General features: G+C 43.0%; 1 long non-coding RNA gene across 1 annotated transcript; it reads right to left on the reverse strand.

Annotated features, from left to right (window-relative positions):
* Positions 1–802: 802 nt before the first annotated feature.
* LOC309718145 lies at positions 803–1,986 on the reverse strand. The gene is made up of 3 exons (XR_014279883.1): positions 1,817–1,986; positions 1,685–1,743; positions 803–1,357 (listed from the first exon to the last, which is right to left on the reverse strand). It is a non-coding gene; the product is annotated as an uncharacterized lncRNA (long non-coding RNA).
* Between the last annotated feature and the right edge of the window lie 7,638 nt (positions 1,987–9,624).

A 9,624-nucleotide genomic window follows, 5' to 3' on the forward strand; every position in this document is an offset into this window, starting at 1 on the left:
GAAAACGCTCTCAGTCGATGGAATGCATGCAGCGAGCTGTCCCCACTCCGAACAACGTGTTCCACAACATAGCGTTGTACTTCAGGAGGGTTGAGATCAGCCGCTGGAATGGAGGCAGAATGCCTCTCTCCGCCGTGCGCTTCAGCACTACTGGTAACAGAAGGGGACTTAGATGGAAGAGGGGCTGGTAGTGAAGAAGGAAAGACTGAATCGGGAGGGTTTGAATCTTCTAGTTCTGGTTTTGCAACCACTGGAGTCTCTGGGTTGAGCTCTGCAAGGGACCGGCGTATCTGGGTCATCCCCTCACTGAGGACTTCTGCATAATCCCTCCCAGATAATTTGGCTATTCTTTTTAAGTCTGCCAAGTAAGTATTTGTCTTGGAACCACTAACTCTTGATGCATAAACTTCAGATAGACTTTCAATATGGAGTTTGTCACCTGAATCTGACATAGATGTGTGCGGTAGCAACTGAGACAACCGCGTTAAAGATAAACCCGAAGCGTACTCAGCGACAAGCATGTCATTAAATTCAGATTCTGGTGAATCTATAGTAACCTTGCGAGCTATGTCACCATACTGTTCAAGGAAAAGTACAACTTCATTAACTGAGTGCTCAGTTACTCCGTCAACTAAAACCGCATTTGGGATCTTAATGGCAAGTGTCTCAAAAACTTCCATTATGGGGAAAAATGAATTGGTGAGTTTGAATATACATTAATTACTAACCAAATCAGCTCCTGGCTGGCTCGCCAAGTAATGTAACACTGATGTAGCGCTAATGAGGTAATACAGGCTAGGGATTGAGTGTGATTTTGTGGTTATTATTAATCAGAAGATTTAGGAATGCTACCGGAGCTGATGGGCAGTAATTAAATACACACAACACAAAATGCTTTTGCAGGTACCATGTATTTAACCGAAAGCAAAGAAAATTAAGAAAAGAAAATGAAAGCTTAAATAATCATTCCTGCTGTAGCTATTTAATTAATAGAAAAACCCAGTGGGGGTGCACAAAAACAACTAAGCAAATTCTTCCGGCTTATACCAAGCAATAAAGATTCTCAAAAAAAAGTTCCCCATAAATAACACATGTTAACATCGAAAACACTGATCCACACTGAAGTCCATGAGTTTTATCTGAATATCCATGAGCAATGTCCAAGCGCTATTGTCCATAAACGGGGGAACTGGTGTGTATGATTGTGGAAATCAGTGTATTCGGAAATTACGGGACAGAGCGTCGCCTTTGATAGCTTCCTACCAGTCCAGTGGAAGCTTCAATGCAGAATGAGTCCTGCTCCTAGCCGTTCATTGGCTCGCCATCCTTTTCCATACCCAAAAAAGGTTCACCTGGCCTGCATTAAATAAACAAGGCCAATAAGAAATCACAAGAATAACATACAAAAATGTCAGCCAATTAAGCTAAATACATTAAGTTATTCTTGTTCCTGTGTACACAATTTATAAAAATAAACAAACAATATATTGGTTAAATATAATATTTCTAACCAATAAGGATTTAACTGAAAACATTTCAACTGTTACATACATACTATGTAGCTCCACAACATTTGTTATTCAACAACTATCAGTCAAATCAAAATCAAATTGTTTGGACCGGCAGCAGCCGATTAGGGTCAGCTGGTAGCAATACAAACAGTCAATTAAAAGTTCAAACTCACCAATTCCATTCTGTTCAGTGCACAACAACATTATGGCTCTGGCTCACAGTAATCAGCATCTAAGTTGCATAAGTTAGTTGGTGTTAAGAAAATGCATTAAAACGGGAAAAGCAAATGTTTGCCAATACACACCTGCAACAGCTCTGTCACCTGGCTTGCCTCCACGCATCTGACGGGAGGAAGCCGGGACAGGCTTACTATGACCTACATGCCATTCGATTGGCTGAGCAAAGTCATGTGGTTGGAGTCATGCATTTGTGATGCGTTCAATGGCAGGAAATAAGTGCAGGAAATTACTCTGGGTTACATGTAGGTATTACAGGTACTGCACTGCAGTGGTTTGTATCATATCTATCTAATAGACTTCAATTTGTTCATGTAAATGGAGAGTCCTCTTCACACACTGAGGTTAATTATGGAGTTCCACAGGGTTCAGTGCTAGGACCAATTCTGTTTACATTATACATGCTTCCCTTAGGCAGTATCATTAGAAGACATAGCATACATTTTCACTGCTATGCAGATGACACCCAGCTCTATCTGGAGTCATTTTTGACCAGGACATGTCCTTAAATACACACAGGACTGTTTTGATCACGCGGACTGGGAAATGTTTCACGTGGCTGCTAGGGACATTGATGAGTACAAAGACTCAGTCTGCGGATTTATCAGGAAATGCGTGGAAGATGTCGTCCCATCCAGAACAGTTAAATCCTTCCCAAATCAAAAACCCTGGATTAACGGAGATGTTCGCGCGGCACGGAGCACCGCCTTTGCCTCCGCGAACACATCGGACTACAAACACACACATTACCAACTCCGGAAGACGATCAAAGCAGCCAAATGTGAGTACAGGGACAGGTGGAGCAACAGTTTGACAACCCTCGGAGTATGTGGCAGGGACTAAACATGATCACAGACTTCAGAGGGAAACCCAGCACACCGCAGACCACGGCCTCTCTGTGTGAGGATCTAAACGTATTCTACGCTAGATTCGACACAGCGAACACCACGAGACCGGACAGTGTGCGCACTGCGGATGACGTCAGTGCGCACACTGTGTCTGAGGAGGATGTGCGGAAGTGCTTCAGGAAGGTGAACGCATGCAAAGCTACTGGTCCGGACGGGATTCCCGGCCACGTCCTCAAGTCATGCGCGGCTCAGCTGGCTGGAGTGTTCACGCACATCTTCAACCTTTCCCTCTCTCTGTCTGTAGTCCCAGCCTGCTTCAAAATGGCCACCGTCGTCCCTGTACCCAAATCCTCCACCATCTCCTCATTGAACGACTGGCGACCTGTAGCCCTGACCCCCATCGTGAGCAAATGCTTTGAGAAGCTGGTCAGGGACTTCATCCGCTCTGCACTACCCGACTCACTGGACCCTCTACAGTTCGCATACCGCCACAACAGGTCCACTGATGATGCCATAGCCCTGACACTACATACTGCCCTGTCACACCTGGAGAAGAGAGACACGTATGTGAGAATGCTGTTTGTAGATTACAGCTCAGCATTCAATACCATCGTTCCCTCGAAGCTGGACAGGAAACTGCAGGATCTAGGACTGAGCAGCTCCCTCTGCAGCTGGATCCTTAGCTTCCTGTCTGACAGACGCCAAGTGGTCAGACTGGGCAGCATCACCTCATCCCCCATCACACTGAACACTGGTGCTCCACAGGGGTGTGTACTGAGCCCTCTCCTGTACTCACTCTACACCTACGACTGCACGGCCACTAACAACTCCAACATCATTGTGAAGTTTGCGGACGACACTACAGTGGTGGGTCTTATCACCAATGGTGATGAGACGGCCTACAGGGAGGAGGTCAGCGGCCTGACCCACTGGTGTCAAGACAACCATCTCACCCTCAACGTCGCAAAGACAAAGGAGTTGATAGTGGACTTCCGGAGGTGCAGAGAAGTACACACCCCCATCCCCATCAACGGCGCTGCTGTGGAGAGAGTGAGCAGCTTCCGCTTCCTTGGTGTACATCTGGCTGAGGATCTTACGTGGTCAGTACACACAAACAAAACAGTGAATAAGGCGCAGCAGCGCCTCTTCTTTCTCAGGAGACTGAAAAGATTTGGCATGAGCCCCCGCATCCTCAGGACCTTCTATCACTGTGCCATTGAGAGCATCCTCACTGGATGCATCACCACCTGGTATGGCAACAGCACCGCCTACAACTGCAAAGCTCTCCAGCGAGTAGTGCGGTGCTCTGAACGGATAATTGGAGGTGAGCTTTCCTCCCTCCAAGACATCTACAGGAAGCACTGCCTGAGGAAAGCGGGGAGGATCATCAAGGACTCCAGTCACCCCAGCCATAAACTGTTCAGACTACTTCCATCAGGAAGGAGGTTCTGCAGCATCCGGTCCCGTACCAGCAGACTGAGAGACAGCTTCTTCCACCAGGCCATCAGACTGCTGAACACGTCATAGACACCTCACCTTCACTACTGGAACTTCAACATTATGCACTCCATACTGTACAGTAATGCCACTGTTTTGCACATGTCTCAACTCTGTATATTTTTATATATTTTATTTATTGTTGACTCTATTTAATTTGTAAAATATGTGTACACACACACACACACACACACACACACACACGTAGAAAAATATTTAGTATACACATCCAGAAATGCATATACTATTATATATTGTACATATATTTATTAGTTTCAGATGTAGCCATTCTTGTATTTTGCTTGTTTACATTAATGTATTTTGCACAACTCTGTTGCTTGTGAAGCTCACACACAAGAATTTCACTCACATGTACTGTACCAATGTACCTGCACATGTGATGTGACAATAAAAGTGATTTGATTTGATATTAAACAAATATGTAAGACTGCGTTCTTCCATTTGCGCAACATCTCTAAAATTAGAAATATCCTGTCTCAGAGTGACGCTGAAAAACGAGTTCATGCATTTATTACTTCCAGGCTGGACGACTGTAATTCATTATTATCAGGATGTCCAAAAAACTCACTGAAAAGCCTTCAACTAATCCAAAATGCTGCAGCAAGAGTCCTGACAGGGACTAGAAAGAGAGAGCATATTTCTCCTGTTTTGGCTTCCCTTCATTGGCTTCCTGTTAAATCCAGAATTGAATTCAAAATCCTGCTCCTCACATACAAGGTCTTAAATAATCAGGCCCCATCTTATCTTAATGACCTTGTAGTACCATATCACCCTATTAGAGCACTTCGCTCTCGCTCTGTAGGCCTACTTGTTGTTCCTAGAGTATTTAAAAGTAGAATGGGAGGCAGAGCCTTCAGTTTTCAGGCCCCTCTTCTGTGGAACGAGCTTCCAGTTTGGATTCGGGAGACAGACACTATCTCTACTTTCAAGATTAGGCTTAAAACTTTCCTTTTTGCTAAAGCATATAGTTAGGGCTGGACCAGGTGACCCTGAATCCTCCCTTAGTTATGCTGCAATAGACATAGGCTGCCGGGGGATTCCCATGATGCATTGAGTTTTTCCTTTCCAGTCACCTTTCTCACTCACTATGTGTTAACAGACCTCTCTGCATTGAATCATATCTGTTATTAACCTCTGTCTCTCTTCCACAGCATGTCTTTATCCTGTCTTCCTTCTCTCACCCCAATCGGTCACAGCAGATGGCCGCCCCTCCCTGAGCCTGGTTCTGCCGGAGGTTTCTTCCTGTTAAAAGGGAGTTTTTCCTTCCCACTGTTGCCAAAGTGCTGCTCATAGGGGGTCATATGATTGTTGGGTTTTTCTCTGTATCTATGAAGCGCCTTGAGGCGACTTATGTTGTGATTTGGCGCTATATAAATAAAATTGAATTGAATTGAATTGAATGTGTCATTTCTGAATGTTGGATTTGGTTGTTTTGTAACACCAGGCAACATATTTTTGTCAACTTCTACAGAATGAGCAGATAGTCCAGTTCAAACACATACATTTTCCGTTCGAGTGTCTCTCAGTACTGCTGCCGGTCATGCTTCCTCTCATAATCATGAGCTCGTCACAATAAAACCGGATACTTGTAAAAATGAACCATGTATGATGAAAATGCTCTTCTAAACTAACACATTGCACTTTTCACAGTACCATTAATATTTAAACAGTTTAACATGGATTTGAACGTTTTCAGCATTTCAACACATTTTAATAAATGGCAGTTTTAACCTGTTATTTAAAATAAACCATTTACAAAAAAACAGGAAAATGTAAAATAACAAAAAACACCCACATGTACAAATAAATTAATAGTCTAACACAGTCACATCACAGTCATTTTTTAAATAATCTGTATTTATATGTATCATTTTGATGAAAACAATTTGGTATATGTAAAAAAATATTATATTTATTAGTCATATAAATCCCCTGCACCTGACGTAGACATCCGAAAAATGACAGATCAAAACAACAACCAAATTAAAAATACCATAAAATCATTACAAACAATAAAATAAATAAGAAGGTGTCAGTTTCCTACAGAGTTAAAAGCCAGGGAATAAAAATAGGTTTTCAATCTGGACTTAAAGACCTGCACTGATGACGCTTGTCTAATTTGGAGGGGAAGGTTATTCTAGAGCATCGGAGCCGCAATTGAAAAGGCACGGTCTCCTCTGCATTTCAGCCGCGACTTAGGGACCGACAGCAGAAGCTGCTCAGCTGAACGGAGCGAGCGAGGAGGAACATGTGGCTTCAGCAAGTCAGATAAGTACACAGGAGCCAGACCATTTAAAGATTTAAAAACCAATAAAAGGACCTTAAAACGAACCCTAAAATCAATGGGAAGCCAATGCAAGGAAGCCAGAACCGGAGTGATGTGATCGAATTTCCTACTACCGGTTAAAAATCGCGCCGCCGCGTTTTGCACTAACTGCAGGCGTGACAAGGTGCCCGACCTGACCCCTATTAAAAGGGAATTACAATAGTCCAGATGTGAGGTGATAAAAGCATGAATAAGAGTTTCCAAATTGGGTTTGGAAAGGAAAGGCTTAACCTTCGACAGGCGTCTGAGGTGATAAAAAGCTGATTTTACCACCCCACTTACATGACCTTCAAAAGTAAGCGCAGAATCAAGTTTAACACCAAGATTAGTGACTGAACTTTTCAGATGAGAGGTCAAATCACCAAAATCAACATCTGGAGAATCAGTAGAACGATGCGGGCCATATAAAATTGCTTCCGTTTTGCCTGGAGGACAACAGTGAAGGGCTGGGGGAGCACCTCTTTTTGTTGTCTCTCACTCCCATACACAGCAAATGAAGCCGCATTTTATTCAGATAAACAAAAAAAGGAACAATGTCGAATCATTTTGTAATGAGAGAGCACCTGCTTTGCCCTGTGGTGTACATGCCCTGATCCATAGGTGCTGAACAAATGTGTCCTCAGAGACAGCAATCTGGCCTTCAAAGCAGAAAACACATAAAACAGTGATGGATGAAGGCAGTCTACCCCTGTGCTGGTTTCTATGCTACATTTTGACATGAATGCTGTCACCAGTTACTAACATCTTGTCTAGTAAGTCTTTAATAGGGATGGGTATTGATAAGATTTTCACGATTCCGATTCCATTTTTCATACTGTTTAACGATTCGATTCTTTATCGATTCTCTTATCAATTCTTTTTAAAAAAGGAGAACACTAAGGTTGATTAGCTTAGAACTTTGTTTCATATCTTCTCTTTGAACAAGATAGAAATTTAGGAGTAACATGGCCTTACAAACCCAACAGTGACATCTTAAGAGATCCACAGCCTACGGCTCTTCAATGGGGTGTCACAGGGTCCCCAGAAAAAAAAAATTGTAAATGTAAAATAATAAAATAAATATTCTTCTGTAGCAATAACAAAGTAGGCGCCGTGTTTCCTGCCAGGTAAATGACGCTCCGCAACATGGTGGCCTCGCTTCTGTCAGTCTTCCCCAGGACAGCTGTGGCCATAGCTGGACTGGCCATCGGGCATACCGGGCATTTGCCCGGTGGGCCGCTGGCGATTTTTTGTTTTTATGGGCCGATGGATATATATATATATTTTTTAGTAAGGATATATATAATGAAAGGCGTTGGATTGGCCAATTGGTCATGATCGACTCTGGGCTGGACCAATTACAGCCGAGGAGGCCGGATGCACCCTCCCCCTTGTTTAGCAATCACGTGATTTTCGCGCATTGCATGCCGGGAACTCGTGGCAAAACAATCCAAGTACCGCATCTAATGCAAGCATTTGCAGCACCGCAAAACGTTCATTCTCCGGTTCCAATACCTTCTTGTTTTTTCTTTGCCGCACAAAAAAGGAATGTACAAAACAAAAGGACAACAATGCCGGTCCGTACAAAGACAGACTCGACGAAAAGTCAAAGAAAAGATACGAGGAAAAAATCAAAGGAGTGAAAGGGTCAGACCCTTACGAGCACACAGAGTGGACAAAAGACGTTAGAGTGATGCCCAATTTTCACCACGCGCAGATTTATAATTATACGGTTCTTGGAGTGAGTGCATACACTCATGAAGTTTAGTAACTTCAGGTCACTGCAACAAGCCCAGGTACAGTTTACCGACGGATGGGTACAGGACCTTGAAATGCACCGTGTAGAAAGTAAAGACCATCGTACGAACAAACGTAAGATTTCCAGTCTCACAAATCGTCGTCATAAATACACATTCGTTAACCGTTTATTAATATAACCTTTGAGCTCAACGGTAATTAATTAGTAGTGGAAATAATTTCTGGTAGCATTACAGAAATGTAGCAGTGACAATAATATTGTATGTTGTAATTGCACTGGACAATTAGTGATACAAAACAACTGTTTTATCCTGTGAATAAAAGTATATGTTTTTGTCAATGTACCATGGTAATAACAGAAGCGAAACACAATATTGTGTCAGGACAATTCACTATTTATGCACAATAAACAAAGGAGCATAGCGCGACAATTTCTGTTCAGCGCCAGACTTGCTTGTAACCTATATCACCAATTATGTTAAGAAAAATGACGTATTAACTACTACAAAACTCTGACCTTTGTGGGAATGCTGGGAGCAGACTAACATGTGAGCTGCAGTGTTCTGAGACGCTATATTTGGTATATCCAGACCATCCGTCGGCTCTTACTTCGGAAACATGGCTTAAAAAATTTCTCTTCAACGACGTAATCCGATAAAAAAAACGATCTCTTTACCCGTCGGCTTCCCGTGGCTGTCATGCGACCGGCTATTGCAGTTAATAATACAACAGCTTCTTGCCATTTTTTGGGTTTCTTTTTATCGCTGTGTAACTGAGTTCAATTGAAAGCCTGCGTGCGCTAGTACCTCTTGCCACAAGTTCCCAGAATCCTTTGCGGTTTTACCCCTGAATGACGTCACATTTTCAATCTTTATCCTGGTGGGCCGGTCTCTAGTTAAAATGCCCGGGCCGATTTTTTGTCCCAGTCCAGCCTTGGCTGTGGCTACAACTGTAGCTGCCTCCACCAGTGTGTGAATGTGAGAGTGAATGAATGGTGGCATTGTAAAGCGCTTTGGGTGTCTTGAAAAGCGCTATATAATATTATTATTATTGTTTGAAAAAATGGCAAACAATTCCAAGGAATTGAAACAGTGGGAACCGGTTTTCAACAAGAACCGGTTTTCGATACCCATCCCTAGTCTTTAAGCTCACCAATCTGGTGCTTGTTTTGGACATTCTTTAGATTTCAATTCAATTTGATTTATACAGCGCCAAATCACAACAACAGCTGCCTCAAGGTGCTTTATATTGTAAGGTAGACCCTACAATAATACATACAGAGGACACCCAACAATCATATGACCCCCTATGAGCAAGCAAGCACTTTGGTGACAGTGGGAAGGAAAAACTCCCTTTTAACAGGAAGAAACCTCCAACAGAACCAGGCTCAGGGAGGTGTGGGGCCGTCTGCTATGATTGGTTGGGGTGAGAGAAGGAAGACAGGATA

Source organism: Aulonocara stuartgranti, assembly GCF_965226115.1.
Source record: "Aulonocara stuartgranti genome assembly, chromosome: 2".
In the NCBI taxonomy this organism is placed as follows: domain Eukaryota; kingdom Metazoa; phylum Chordata; class Actinopteri; order Cichliformes; family Cichlidae; genus Aulonocara; species Aulonocara stuartgranti.